Source organism: Montipora foliosa, unplaced genomic scaffold (genome assembly GCF_036669935.1).
Source record: "Montipora foliosa isolate CH-2021 unplaced genomic scaffold, ASM3666993v2 scaffold_292, whole genome shotgun sequence".
NCBI lineage: Eukaryota > Metazoa > Cnidaria > Anthozoa > Scleractinia > Acroporidae > Montipora > Montipora foliosa.
The window spans coordinates 42,676-57,220 of record NW_027179594.1 but is presented as its reverse complement, the minus strand read 5'-3'; the positions used below and the strand labels follow the sequence as shown (position 1 = coordinate 57,220).

General features: G+C 51.1%; 7 non-coding genes across 7 annotated transcripts; 5 read left to right on the top strand and 2 right to left on the bottom strand.

The window, feature by feature from the left end:
• Positions 1-246: 246 nt before the first annotated feature.
• On the bottom strand, positions 247-365 carry LOC137986884 (5S ribosomal RNA). The gene has a single exon (XR_011120095.1). It is a non-coding gene; the product is annotated as a 5S ribosomal RNA (ribosomal RNA).
• Positions 366-633: 268 nt separating this feature from the next.
• Positions 634-825, top strand: LOC137986921 (U2 spliceosomal RNA). The gene has a single exon (XR_011120128.1). It is a non-coding gene; the product is annotated as a U2 spliceosomal RNA (small nuclear RNA).
• A 5,638-nt stretch (positions 826-6,463) lies between these two features.
• LOC137986876 (U2 spliceosomal RNA) lies at positions 6,464-6,654 on the top strand. The gene has a single exon (XR_011120088.1). It is a non-coding gene; the product is annotated as a U2 spliceosomal RNA (small nuclear RNA).
• Positions 6,655-6,848: 194 nt separating this feature from the next.
• Positions 6,849-7,012, top strand: LOC137986900 (U1 spliceosomal RNA). Its single transcript, XR_011120109.1, has one exon. It is a non-coding gene; the product is annotated as a U1 spliceosomal RNA (small nuclear RNA).
• A 976-nt stretch (positions 7,013-7,988) lies between these two features.
• LOC137986883 (5S ribosomal RNA) lies at positions 7,989-8,107 on the bottom strand. Its single transcript, XR_011120094.1, has one exon. It is a non-coding gene; the product is annotated as a 5S ribosomal RNA (ribosomal RNA).
• Positions 8,108-8,375: 268 nt separating this feature from the next.
• On the top strand, positions 8,376-8,567 carry LOC137986920 (U2 spliceosomal RNA). The gene has a single exon (XR_011120127.1). It is a non-coding gene; the product is annotated as a U2 spliceosomal RNA (small nuclear RNA).
• Positions 8,568-14,205: 5,638 nt separating this feature from the next.
• On the top strand, positions 14,206-14,396 carry LOC137986875 (U2 spliceosomal RNA). Its single transcript, XR_011120087.1, has one exon. It is a non-coding gene; the product is annotated as a U2 spliceosomal RNA (small nuclear RNA).
• The last annotated feature ends 149 nt before the right edge of the window (positions 14,397-14,545 follow it).

The window sequence follows — 14,545 nt, the reverse complement described above, 5'->3', positions numbered from 1 at the left end:
GTTCTTTGCTCACACGAAAAGATACGTTTCATGTCATAAACGTTGGATTGATAAGATCTCGCGCGCACGCGCTCCCTTGGGAATACAAGTTCCACTTTCTCGTGTGAACTATTTTGTTTTTGTTGTATGTCTCATCTTTGACATATCGTTGGCATGTTGTGTTCAAAAAACCTGGTTTGGAATGTTCTTTCATTAAAGGAAACTGAGATTTTTTGAGATAATCAAGTGTACAGAAGGAAAAAGGGAAGCCTACAACACGGGGTATTCCCAGGCGGTCTCCCATCCAAGTACTAACCCCGCCCGACAGGGCTTAACTTCGGTGATCGGACGAGAACCGGTGTTTTCCCTGTGGTATGGTCGTAGACAAGTAATTCGCCGTGAAAATTAACTTTGTTATAAGGGAAAATAAAAACGAGGTCAGAGCAAGCACAATGTGCATTTGTCCTCTTGCCGTCAACGCAAGTGCCATGCAATGCTGGTCCTGCTGCCCACTGTACAAGGGCGATCGTTGTGTGCGCCTCGCTTTCAGGTTGGCTTTGGGCATTCCTTCCTTGGCACGGATTGTAATCGGACCACCATATCTCGTGGCCATGAGACTGGGAGCACCTTGTCCGCTGTGAGCATTTACGGGCATCGGCTTCTCGGCCTTTTGGCTAAGATCAAGTGTAGTATCTGTTCTTATCAGCTTAATATCTGATACGCTGCTCATCGAGCAGCTCATATATTAAACTGATTTTTGGAACTGGGCCGTGGAAAAGAGGCTTGCCTCGTCCCGGCCACGGGTTGCCTCGGTATAGCACTACCTCCGAGCGTGGCCCACTTCCCTCTGGGGAAGAAATAATCAAGTGAAAGCAGAACAAATGACCAAGCAACCAACCTTCACATTTCTCTTCTCTTTTCTAGGTAGCATAGCAGCGAGTGGACAGCACGACACGACAGGACGAGGAGCACGTGACCCCCATTACCACATGGTATGCGCAGACAAGTTGCGTTTTTGCGGTTCCGGAGAGGTTGAAAAGGCATACTTACCTGACGCGGGTTTTTATTATCTGCCAGGTTCGTGCCTTTCCTTGTGGTACGCGTAAGTTCCGTATTGGAATTGGAGTGTGGGGACAAGCGTTTTTGGGATTTGTGGTAAGATTTTTGATTCCTGAGTTTTACTGGTGACCCTCCTGGGGACTTATGCTTGGCGTCCTGCCATAACCCAGGGTAGCCAGTCTTTCTGTTCCCTTCCTGGGAGCTTTGCTTTCCGGGGGGACTGTTTTTTCTCTTTTTCCCTTTTCATCATGCCTCTTGCGGCCTTTAAGAGGACAGTAGTCCTCGACCTTTCCGATGTTCCAACCTCTGTTCCCAGGGCGGAACTTGTTACAGCCATCAAGGGAAAGTTCACCCCCTTTGTGATTGACAGTATTCAGTTTGTTCCCGTAAAACTGGTTCAGATTACTTTCGCTGACCCAAAATGTAAAAATATTGTTGAAGGTTATGATTTTGTCACTTTAGCTGGTGCTAAGTGCAAAGTCATGTATGCTGGGCCTCGAGCTCAAAATGTTATGTTGTATCACTATCCCTTTGAGGAGAGTGATGATCGCCTCCGGCCCTACTTTTCCTCGTACGGGAAGGTGGAGACGATAAGGCACCAGCATTACCCGGGTGACCCTGCAATCTGCACTGGAGCCCGTATCATCAAAATGGTTCGTTCTGGCCGGATCCCTCGTAATCTGGACATTGCTGGATATAAATGTAAGGTGTGGTATGTGGGTCAGCCGGCCGAATGTGATATCTGTCGTGGGGAACACCTCACCAAAAACTGTGACTTGCGCGGGAAGTGCCGCAGGTGTCGGGAGCCTGGTCACATGGCCAGGGATTGCCCAACCCCCCCAATGCCTGGGGGAACCCACCATCTTCGCCTGCGACCCCCGCCCATCCGTCCGCTTCACTTGTTGTTGGTGCCACTCCCCCGGAGTCGCTGCCTCCCCTCCTGGATGTCAGTTCTGGTCCTGAGGACCTTCCCACTTCTCCTGCAAGCTCTGACCATGAGGACTCTGGGGACGAGGGGGTAACCCTTCGTCCTCCTGCCCCCACGCAACCTGGTATTTCAAGTTGGGGTTCCCACACCGACCTCAGGGACAATGAGTTATCCCCCCTGGTACTCCACCCATGGCCTCTCCTGCCACCAGTAAATGTTAAGGAGGGTGCGGCCCTCCCTAAAACGGTAATGGTGGGTCCTCGACGCGCGTGCAGGTGGCTGCCTCCCCCGCCGCTGCGTCTGATGGTTTGGCTGCGCCACAGAGTAATACAATGTTAACACTAGTAGTAACGTAGTTGGTGTAATGGACAATACTACTATAGTTAATGGAAAAGAAATGGAAATGGATAATAGTAATAATGTAGTTACTGGAAAAGAAATGACAAATAATGCTGTAGTTAATGGAAAAGAAATGGAAATGGATAATAGTAATAATGGAAAAGAAATGGATACGAATGATAATGAACTAGTTAATGAGACTGAATACAGTCAAAGTATATTTAGTGACGATGACCCTTTAACGGGCATCAATGTAACCCCTGTAAATACCCCACAGGTTCTATCTCTGTCTCCCGTAATGGTTAACGAGGTCGAGCTGACTGATTCACCAGTCACTAAGCGTGGACTTTCGGATGTTGAGGCTTCCTCTGATGATCAGGTCAAGTCTAAGAAGAAAGCGAAGAAACCTCTTCCTGGTTCTGCGGTCCCCGGCCGCTCGAAGTCTGGAAAGGGCAGGGAGTCTGGGAGGGCTGTTCATTCTGGCCTTCCCTCCTTGGCTCCCCCTGCCCCGGTTCGGAGCCGTCGCTCCTAGTTGTGCTGTCTCTCTCTTTCTTCTCAGTTATGGCTCTCTCTATCCTCTCCTTAAACACCAATGGTCTCAGGGACTCGTCCAAGCGCGCTGGTGTTCTGCACTGGTTACGTTCCTTTCCTCAGGTCCCTGACATTGTCTGCCTACAAGAGGGCCCACTGCTCTTCAGACAGTGAATGTCAGTCTGGTTTCGTTCATCTGGTTTTAATGCAGTTGCTTCTGTTGGCTCTGCACACTCTTGTGGTTGCATCATTTTATTCCGCCCCACGGTCACCCTTACGAGCTCTTGGTGTGACACCGCTGGGCGTGTTGTTTTTTGCCACTTTACCCATTCTGGGCACCCGTTTCGTATCTGCTGTCTCTACGCCCCCAATCGCAACCCAGCCCGTGACGACTTCCTGGACGACGTCTCGTCTTGGGTTGATCCCACCTATCCGACCTTCCTTGCCGGGGACTTTAACACTGTGTTCGACCGCGCCCTCGATCGTCGGGGCTCCAATGTCTCTGACACTTCCCGCGAAAGTACTGCTACCTTAAAACGTCTTTTTGACTCCTGCTGTTGTCTGGACATTTGGAGGCACCTGCATCCTTCCGATTCTGCCTTCTCTTGGACTCGCTCAGACGGCCTTATGGCCTCCCGTATTGATCTCATTGGTGCCCCGTACTCCTGTTACCATCAGTCTTGACTTGCGATATTATTCCTTGTCCGTTTTCGGATCACTGTGGTGTGGTGCTTTCTTGTAGTGTCCCAGACATTGCTGCTCCTGGGACAGTTTCTGGAAGCTCAACATTTCTGTCCTCAATGATGAGGACTATATCCAGCATATCACTAATTTTTGGTCCGTTTGGAGGCAGTCCATGCTGTCCTTCCCGTCACTAGCTAAGTGGTGGGATAAGGGCAAGAGCCAAATCAAAGGCCTCACAATTAAATATTGCGCTGAGCGCTCGAAAGAAAACATCGCAGTGTCGAGACCTCCTTGGCCGACTAGCTGGGCATCTTAAGAACCGTGTTGATGCCGGTTTCACCTCCTGTGTTGAGCCGTACCATTCTACCCTGTCTGCCCTTGCTGCCCTAGACCTCGAGGCAGCTCGGGGAGCCCAAGTCCGTGCTCGGGCCAATGGGTTGAGGAAGGTGAAACCTCCTCGGCCTTTTTCTTCCGTCTGGAAAAGAAGCGTGCCGCCGACCGACTTATTTCAGCACTTCGATGCGATGATGGCACAGTGGTCTCGAGTTCAAAGGACCTATGCCAGGCTTTTGCTTCCTTTTATTCTAACTTGTTTAGTGCCGAGCCTACTGACGGGGACGTGGCTCTTTCCCTGCTCGACGCCCTCACCTCCACCTTGTCCGCCGACCAGGCTCAACAGTGTGATGGTCCTCTCCAGTCGGAGGAGTGTTATACTGCTTTATGTGGGATGGCTCGAGGCAAGACCCCGGGCTTGGATGGCCTCCCTATGGAGTTTTATGTCAAATTCTGGCCGGTGCTCGGACAGGACCTCGTGCTCGTCCTGAACTCATGTTATGAGGCTGGCACTCTCAGCCTCTCTCAGCGTCGAGGCATCATTTCTCTCATCTTTAAGACGGGTGACCGGCTGAACCCTCGTAACTGGCGGCCAATTTCCCTCCTTAGTGTGGACTACAAGCTCGCTGCCCGCGTCATCGCTGGGCGTCTCCTGAAGGTTATTCATGCCGTGGTGGCTGAGGATCAAACCTGTGGTGTCCCCGGTCGTTATATTGGTGAGAACGTCGCTTATCTCCGAGACATGGTCCATTACGCCACGCAATCCGGGTCTCCTTGTGCCATCCTCTCGCTCGACCAAGAAAAAGCGTTTGATCGCGTTGATTGGTCCTTTCTGCATGCCACCCTCTGCAGAATGGGTTTCCAAACCTCCTTTCTGCGCTGGATCCGCCTTTTCTATAATGCTGTTCAGAGTGCTGTCATTGTTAACGGTCATGTCTCAAACTTTTTCAGTCTCACACGGGGGGTGCGTCAAGGCTGCCCCCTCGCACCTTTGCTGTATGTTATGGTCGCTGAGGTCTTGGCCGCCAATATTCGAGCAAATCCCGCCATTACTGGACCTTTGCTGCCTGGACTGCCCTCACCGCTCTCTCCAATTTCCCAGTACGCGGATGACACATCGCTCATCTTGTCCTCCGATGCCTCCATTAGGGCTGTTTTTGACACCTACACAAGGTATGAGCTTGGTTCTGGATCCAAGCTCAACCTGACAAAGTCTCGCGGCTTGTGGCTGGGGTCTTGGGCTGGCCGAACTGACCCCCCTGTCCCTCTCGACTGGACATCTTCTAAGCTTAAAATCCTCGGAGTCTTCATTGGCCCGCATGACATTGATGAACTAATTGGCGGCCTCGGATAGAGGCTGTGGAACGCGTCCTCTCCTCCTGGCGTCAGCGCTCCTTGTCTTTTCATGGCAAGGCTTTGGTCATCAATTGCCTGGCCCTCGCCAGGGTTTGGTATGTGGCATCCCTGGTCCACATGCCCCCCTGGGTACTTAAAGAACTTAACTCCCTTGTTTTCTCATTCTTCTGGAAAACCAAGCGGGAGCTCGTTGCACGTGCTGTGGTCGTTCAGCCCACATCGCTGGGAGGTTTCTCGGTGGTGGACATTAAGCTCAAGGTTTGGTCGCTTCTGGGTCAGTGGGTCAAACGGTCTACTTTGTCCTCGTCAAGCTGGTCCTCCTTTGTGTCGTACTGGTTTCAATCGTGTTTTGCTGCCTCCTCTCTTGATGTTTTCTCCCGTCCCGCTGCCTTCGACAGGTCCCTGTTACCGCCATTTTACTCCTCTTTGCTTTTGGCCTGGGAGTCGCTTGGTGGCTCTTTTTCCCCCTCCCGGGGAACTTTGGTTTTCGCATCCTCTGACCCTCACGTTGTCGCCTCCGTGGCTTTTTTTCTCTGCCAAAGTCGGTTACCAGTTTCTTTTATCCTGTTCCTCTGTCACACCGCACTGTGTAGTTAAGTTCTTTCCCTCCTTTGGGGACCTTTACTGGTATGATACGTGGCGCCAGTTCCACTTCTTTGATTTTGACCGCTTTGTTGTTGATTTCTCCTGGAAGGTAGCTCATGGTGTGATTTACACTGCTGAGCGTCTTCTCTCTTTTGGTTTATCTGTCTCCTCCGCTTGTTTTTGTGGTCCTGTCGTCGAGTCACTGTCGCATTTGCTCTTTGTGTGTCCCCTTGCTCAAAGTGTTGTTGGTTGGCTACAGTCCCTCCTTTTTCATTTCTCGCCTATGTGTCCTGTGCTTGAGCGTCGCCATTTACTTTTTGGTTTCAATTCCACTGAGCTTCACGCAGTGCCCAAAGTCTTCAGTTACCTGTTGTGTGCCTGTAAGTTTCACATCTGGCTGGCCCGCAATGACTACCGCTTTCGTTCTGTCAACCTGGGGCCCTCGCCGTCATTGAGGGAGCAAAGGCCCGTGTCAAGTTCCACCTCCCCTTGCTCTTCAAGCGTTTTTCAACCCGGAGACGTCGACGTTATTTTGCCCGCCAGTGGGGGGCGGATGGAGTCATCGCCTCTATGTTTCCAACAAGCTCGTTTTTCGCTTCGGGCCACCTGCTTAATTCACCCTCTGTACCACCTGATTTGCTTAGTTTTATTTCGCCTCTGTCGCCTAATACTGGTGACCAATGCCTCAGGCGTTGGATGAGTCTGTCGACTGGTGACCTTTGGTCTGCCATTCACGCTGCTCATCGAGCAGCTCATATATTAAACTGATTTTTGGAACTGGGCCGTGGAAAAGAGGCTTGCCTCGTCCCGGCCACGGGTTGCCTCGGTATAGCACTACCTCCGAGCGTGGCCCACTTCCCTCTGGGGAAGAAATAATCAAGTGAAAGCAGAACAAATGACCAAGCAACCAACCTTCACATTCTCTTCTCTTTTCTAGGTAGCATAGCAGCGAGTGGACAGCACGACACGACAGGACGAGGAGCACGTGACCCCCATTACCACATGGTATGCGCAGACAAGTTGCGTTTTGCGGTTCCGGAGAGGTTGAAAAGGCATACTTACCTGACGCGGGAGGCACTGTGATCAGGGAGGCAGTCCTCTCAAGGTGAGGCTCTTTCATTGCACTTCGATTGGGTTGACCCTTGCGATTACCCCAAATGTGGGTAACTCGAGCGTATAATTTCTGGTAGTGGGGACCTGCGTTCGCGCTAGTCCCCGCACCAAACCCCGGTGGCAAAGTTGGCTAATGGGAAGGTTTGTTGGTAACGTTTCAGGCAGGGCAGGGAAGGAGATGCGGTGGCGGTGTAAGGACTAAGGAAGGTGAGTTGTATTTGTGAATTCCACTGCTGAAATTGTAGGTGAATGTTCCGTACTTGGTGCACTGCAAAACTGTGATTTTATTTCTTTCATTCTTGGCCGTAGAGAGAGCGAGAGGACGTGTTTATTTCAGCCGCATCGATTTCCATCGATAGACGAGTGAGACAAGAAAATGCCAGCGGGTCGAGCTCTTATCCTCGTGCATCGTTTCGAAAACGTAAGTGGATGTGTGTTTGTACTGCTCCATCGCGATAGATTTCTTTTGCGTTGTGTTATGTTGCGTTCTGGAGAGCCCGTTTTGCATTGAGTAACTGAGGACCCGCCAGATCAGTTGGCGTTACATTTCTGTGGCCAACACTTTGTGGTTTCTCTATGTTATCAGTTAATTGGATTGTTATCATAAAAAGTAAATCTTTCATGGTCAGGATAGTGTCTTATCGGCCCTTTGAATACGTACTGTCCGTGTTGAGCAGGGAACAGTAAGACTTTGAAGTGCGCTACGTCACGTAAGTCACGTTTTCGCAGGATCAATGTTGTAGTGTTGTAGCCTTCGTTGTATGCATATCATCCGGGCTAGGTTAACTTCCATCTAATGCATAACAGTGCATGCATTTTTTACTTGTCGTATCCTGTTCTTTGCTCACACGAAAAGATACGTTTCATGTCATAAACGTTGGATTGATAAGATCTCGCGCGCACGCGCTCCCTTGGGAATACAAGTTCCACTTTCTCGTGTGAACTATTTTGTTTTTGTTGTATGTCTCATCTTTGACATATCGTTGGCATGTTGTGTTCAAAAAACCTGGTTTGGAATGTTCTTTCATTAAAGGAAACTGAGATTTTTTGAGATAATCAAGTGTACAGAAGGAAAAAGGGAAGCCTACAACACGGGGTATTCCCAGGCGGTCTCCCATCCAAGTACTAACCCCGCCCGACAGGGCTTAACTTCGGTGATCGGACGAGAACCGGTGTTTTCCCTGTGGTATGGTCGTAGACAAGTAATTCGCCGTGAAAATTAACTTTGTTATAAGGGAAAATAAAAACGAGGTCAGAGCAAGCACAATGTGCATTTGTCCTCTTGCCGTCAACGCAAGTGCCATGCAATGCTGGTCCTGCTGCCCACTGTACAAGGGCGATCGTTGTGTGCGCCTCGCTTTCAGGTTGGCTTTGGGCATTCCTTCCTTGGCACGGATTGTAATCGGACCACCATATCTCGTGGCCATGAGACTGGGAGCACCTTGTCCGCTGTGAGCATTTACGGGCATCGGCTTCTCGGCCTTTTGGCTAAGATCAAGTGTAGTATCTGTTCTTATCAGCTTAATATCTGATACGCTGCTCATCGAGCAGCTCATATATTAAACTGATTTTTGGAACTGGGCCGTGGAAAAGAGGCTTGCCTCGTCCCGGCCACGGGTTGCCTCGGTATAGCACTACCTCCGAGCGTGGCCCACTTCCCTCTGGGGAAGAAATAATCAAGTGAAAGCAGAACAAATGACCAAGCAACCAACCTTCACATTTCTCTTCTCTTTTCTAGGTAGCATAGCAGCGAGTGGACAGCACGACACGACAGGACGAGGAGCACGTGACCCCCATTACCACATGGTATGCGCAGACAAGTTGCGTTTTTGCGGTTCCGGAGAGGTTGAAAAGGCATACTTACCTGACGCGGGTTTTTATTATCTGCCAGGTTCGTGCCTTTCCTTGTGGTACGCGTAAGTTCCGTATTGGAATTGGAGTGTGGGGACAAGCGTTTTTGGGATTTGTGGTAAGATTTTTGATTCCTGAGTTTTACTGGTGACCCTCCTGGGGACTTATGCTTGGCGTCCTGCCATAACCCAGGGTAGCCAGTCTTTCTGTTCCCTTCCTGGGAGCTTTGCTTTCCGGGGGGACTGTTTTTTCTCTTTTTCCCTTTTCATCATGCCTCTTGCGGCCTTTAAGAGGACAGTAGTCCTCGACCTTTCCGATGTTCCAACCTCTGTTCCCAGGGCGGAACTTGTTACAGCCATCAAGGGAAAGTTCACCCCCTTTGTGATTGACAGTATTCAGTTTGTTCCCGTAAAACTGGTTCAGATTACTTTCGCTGACCCAAAATGTAAAAATATTGTTGAAGGTTATGATTTTGTCACTTTAGCTGGTGCTAAGTGCAAAGTCATGTATGCTGGGCCTCGAGCTCAAAATGTTATGTTGTATCACTATCCCTTTGAGGAGAGTGATGATCGCCTCCGGCCCTACTTTTCCTCGTACGGGAAGGTGGAGACGATAAGGCACCAGCATTACCCGGGTGACCCTGCAATCTGCACTGGAGCCCGTATCATCAAAATGGTTCGTTCTGGCCGGATCCCTCGTAATCTGGACATTGCTGGATATAAATGTAAGGTGTGGTATGTGGGTCAGCCGGCCGAATGTGATATCTGTCGTGGGGAACACCTCACCAAAAACTGTGACTTGCGCGGGAAGTGCCGCAGGTGTCGGGAGCCTGGTCACATGGCCAGGGATTGCCCAACCCCCCCAATGCCTGGGGGAACCCACCATCTTCGCCTGCGACCCCCGCCCATCCGTCCGCTTCACTTGTTGTTGGTGCCACTCCCCCGGAGTCGCTGCCTCCCCTCCTGGATGTCAGTTCTGGTCCTGAGGACCTTCCCACTTCTCCTGCAAGCTCTGACCATGAGGACTCTGGGGACGAGGGGGTAACCCTTCGTCCTCCTGCCCCCACGCAACCTGGTATTTCAAGTTGGGGTTCCCACACCGACCTCAGGGACAATGAGTTATCCCCCCTGGTACTCCACCCATGGCCTCTCCTGCCACCAGTAAATGTTAAGGAGGGTGCGGCCCTCCCTAAAACGGTAATGGTGGGTCCTCGACGCGCGTGCAGGTGGCTGCCTCCCCCGCCGCTGCGTCTGATGGTTTGGCTGCGCCACAGAGTAATACAATGTTAACACTAGTAGTAACGTAGTTGGTGTAATGGACAATACTACTATAGTTAATGGAAAAGAAATGGAAATGGATAATAGTAATAATGTAGTTACTGGAAAAGAAATGACAAATAATGCTGTAGTTAATGGAAAAGAAATGGAAATGGATAATAGTAATAATGGAAAAGAAATGGATACGAATGATAATGAACTAGTTAATGAGACTGAATACAGTCAAAGTATATTTAGTGACGATGACCCTTTAACGGGCATCAATGTAACCCCTGTAAATACCCCACAGGTTCTATCTCTGTCTCCCGTAATGGTTAACGAGGTCGAGCTGACTGATTCACCAGTCACTAAGCGTGGACTTTCGGATGTTGAGGCTTCCTCTGATGATCAGGTCAAGTCTAAGAAGAAAGCGAAGAAACCTCTTCCTGGTTCTGCGGTCCCCGGCCGCTCGAAGTCTGGAAAGGGCAGGGAGTCTGGGAGGGCTGTTCATTCTGGCCTTCCCTCCTTGGCTCCCCCTGCCCCGGTTCGGAGCCGTCGCTCCTAGTTGTGCTGTCTCTCTCTTTCTTCTCAGTTATGGCTCTCTCTATCCTCTCCTTAAACACCAATGGTCTCAGGGACTCGTCCAAGCGCGCTGGTGTTCTGCACTGGTTACGTTCCTTTCCTCAGGTCCCTGACATTGTCTGCCTACAAGAGGGCCCACTGCTCTTCAGACAGTGAATGTCAGTCTGGTTTCGTTCATCTGGTTTTAATGCAGTTGCTTCTGTTGGCTCTGCACACTCTTGTGGTTGCATCATTTTATTCCGCCCCACGGTCACCCTTACGAGCTCTTGGTGTGACACCGCTGGGCGTGTTGTTTTTTGCCACTTTACCCATTCTGGGCACCCGTTTCGTATCTGCTGTCTCTACGCCCCCAATCGCAACCCAGCCCGTGACGACTTCCTGGACGACGTCTCGTCTTGGGTTGATCCCACCTATCCGACCTTCCTTGCCGGGGACTTTAACACTGTGTTCGACCGCGCCCTCGATCGTCGGGGCTCCAATGTCTCTGACACTTCCCGCGAAAGTACTGCTACCTTAAAACGTCTTTTTGACTCCTGCTGTTGTCTGGACATTTGGAGGCACCTGCATCCTTCCGATTCTGCCTTCTCTTGGACTCGCTCAGACGGCCTTATGGCCTCCCGTATTGATCTCATTGGTGCCCCGTACTCCTGTTACCATCAGTCTTGACTTGCGATATTATTCCTTGTCCGTTTTCGGATCACTGTGGTGTGGTGCTTTCTTGTAGTGTCCCAGACATTGCTGCTCCTGGGACAGTTTCTGGAAGCTCAACATTTCTGTCCTCAATGATGAGGACTATATCCAGCATATCACTAATTTTTGGTCCGTTTGGAGGCAGTCCATGCTGTCCTTCCCGTCACTAGCTAAGTGGTGGGATAAGGGCAAGAGCCAAATCAAAGGCCTCACAATTAAATATTGCGCTGAGCGCTCGAAAGAAAACATCGCAGTGTCGAGACCTCCTTGGCCGACTAGCTGGGCATCTTAAGAACCGTGTTGATGCCGGTTTCACCTCCTGTGTTGAGCCGTACCATTCTACCCTGTCTGCCCTTGCTGCCCTAGACCTCGAGGCAGCTCGGGGAGCCCAAGTCCGTGCTCGGGCCAATGGGTTGAGGAAGGTGAAACCTCCTCGGCCTTTTTCTTCCGTCTGGAAAAGAAGCGTGCCGCCGACCGACTTATTTCAGCACTTCGATGCGATGATGGCACAGTGGTCTCGAGTTCAAAGGACCTATGCCAGGCTTTTGCTTCCTTTTATTCTAACTTGTTTAGTGCCGAGCCTACTGACGGGGACGTGGCTCTTTCCCTGCTCGACGCCCTCACCTCCACCTTGTCCGCCGACCAGGCTCAACAGTGTGATGGTCCTCTCCAGTCGGAGGAGTGTTATACTGCTTTATGTGGGATGGCTCGAGGCAAGACCCCGGGCTTGGATGGCCTCCCTATGGAGTTTTATGTCAAATTCTGGCCGGTGCTCGGACAGGACCTCGTGCTCGTCCTGAACTCATGTTATGAGGCTGGCACTCTCAGCCTCTCTCAGCGTCGAGGCATCATTTCTCTCATCTTTAAGACGGGTGACCGGCTGAACCCTCGTAACTGGCGGCCAATTTCCCTCCTTAGTGTGGACTACAAGCTCGCTGCCCGCGTCATCGCTGGGCGTCTCCTGAAGGTTATTCATGCCGTGGTGGCTGAGGATCAAACCTGTGGTGTCCCCGGTCGTTATATTGGTGAGAACGTCGCTTATCTCCGAGACATGGTCCATTACGCCACGCAATCCGGGTCTCCTTGTGCCATCCTCTCGCTCGACCAAGAAAAAGCGTTTGATCGCGTTGATTGGTCCTTTCTGCATGCCACCCTCTGCAGAATGGGTTTCCAAACCTCCTTTCTGCGCTGGATCCGCCTTTTCTATAATGCTGTTCAGAGTGCTGTCATTGTTAACGGTCATGTCTCAAACTTTTTCAGTCTCACACGGGGGGTGCGTCAAGGCTGCCCCCTCGCACCTTTGCTGTATGTTATGGTCGCTGAGGTCTTGGCCGCCAATATTCGAGCAAATCCCGCCATTACTGGACCTTTGCTGCCTGGACTGCCCTCACCGCTCTCTCCAATTTCCCAGTACGCGGATGACACATCGCTCATCTTGTCCTCCGATGCCTCCATTAGGGCTGTTTTTGACACCTACACAAGGTATGAGCTTGGTTCTGGATCCAAGCTCAACCTGACAAAGTCTCGCGGCTTGTGGCTGGGGTCTTGGGCTGGCCGAACTGACCCCCCTGTCCCTCTCGACTGGACATCTTCTAAGCTTAAAATCCTCGGAGTCTTCATTGGCCCGCATGACATTGATGAACTAATTGGCGGCCTCGGATAGAGGCTGTGGAACGCGTCCTCTCCTCCTGGCGTCAGCGCTCCTTGTCTTTTCATGGCAAGGCTTTGGTCATCAATTGCCTGGCCCTCGCCAGGGTTTGGTATGTGGCATCCCTGGTCCACATGCCCCCCTGGGTACTTAAAGAACTTAACTCCCTTGTTTTCTCATTCTTCTGGAAAACCAAGCGGGAGCTCGTTGCACGTGCTGTGGTCGTTCAGCCCACATCGCTGGGAGGTTTCTCGGTGGTGGACATTAAGCTCAAGGTTTGGTCGCTTCTGGGTCAGTGGGTCAAACGGTCTACTTTGTCCTCGTCAAGCTGGTCCTCCTTTGTGTCGTACTGGTTTCAATCGTGTTTTGCTGCCTCCTCTCTTGATGTTTTCTCCCGTCCCGCTGCCTTCGACAGGTCCCTGTTACCGCCATTTTACTCCTCTTTGCTTTTGGCCTGGGAGTCGCTTGGTGGCTCTTTTTCCCCCTCCCGGGGAACTTTGGTTTTCGCATCCTCTGACCCTCACGTTGTCGCCTCCGTGGCTTTTTTTCTCTGCCAAAGTCGGTTACCAGTTTCTTTTATCCTGTTCCTCTGTCACACCGCACTGTGTAGTTAAGTTCTTTCCCTCCTTTGGGGACCTTTACTGGTATGATACGTGGCGCCAGTTCCACTTCTTTGATTTTGACCGCTTTGTTGTTGATTTCTCCTGGAAGGTAGCTCATGGTGTGATTTACACTGCTGAGCGTCTTCTCTCTTTTGGTTTATCTGTCTCCTCCGCTTGTTTTTGTGGTCCTGTCGTCGAGTCACTGTCGCATTTGCTCTTTGTGTGTCCCCTTGCTCAAAGTGTTGTTGGTTGGCTACAGTCCCTCCTTTTTCATTTCTCGCCTATGTGTCCTGTGCTTGAGCGTCGCCATTTACTTTTTGGTTTCAATTCCACTGAGCTTCACGCAGTGCCCAAAGTCTTCAGTTACCTGTTGTGTGCCTGTAAGTTTCACATCTGGCTGGCCCGCAATGACTACCGCTTTCGTTCTGTCAACCTGGGGCCCTCGCCGTCATTGAGGGAGCAAAGGCCCGTGTCAAGTTCCACCTCCCCTTGCTCTTCAAGCGTTTTTCAACCCGGAGACGTCGACGTTATTTTGCCCGCCAGTGGGGGGCGGATGGAGTCATCGCCTCTATGTTTCCAACAAGCTCGTTTTTCGCTTCGGGCCACCTGCTTAATTCACCCTCTGTACCACCTGATTTGCTTAGTTTTATTTCGCCTCTGTCGCCTAATACTGGTGACCAATGCCTCAGGCGTTGGATGAGTCTGTCGACTGGTGACCTTTGGTCTGCCATTCACGCTGCTCATCGAGCAGCTCATATATTAAACTGATTTTTGGAACTGGGCCGTGGAAAAGAGGCTTGCCTCGTCCCGGCCACGGGTTGCCTCGGTATAGCACTACCTCCGAGCGTGGCCCACTTCCCTCTGGGGAAGAAATAATCAAGTGAAAGCAGAACAAATGACCAAGCAACCAACCTTCACATTCTCTTCTCTTTTCTAGGTAGCATAGCAGCGAGTGGACAGCACGACACGACAGGACGAGGAGCACGTGACCCCCATTACCACATGGTAT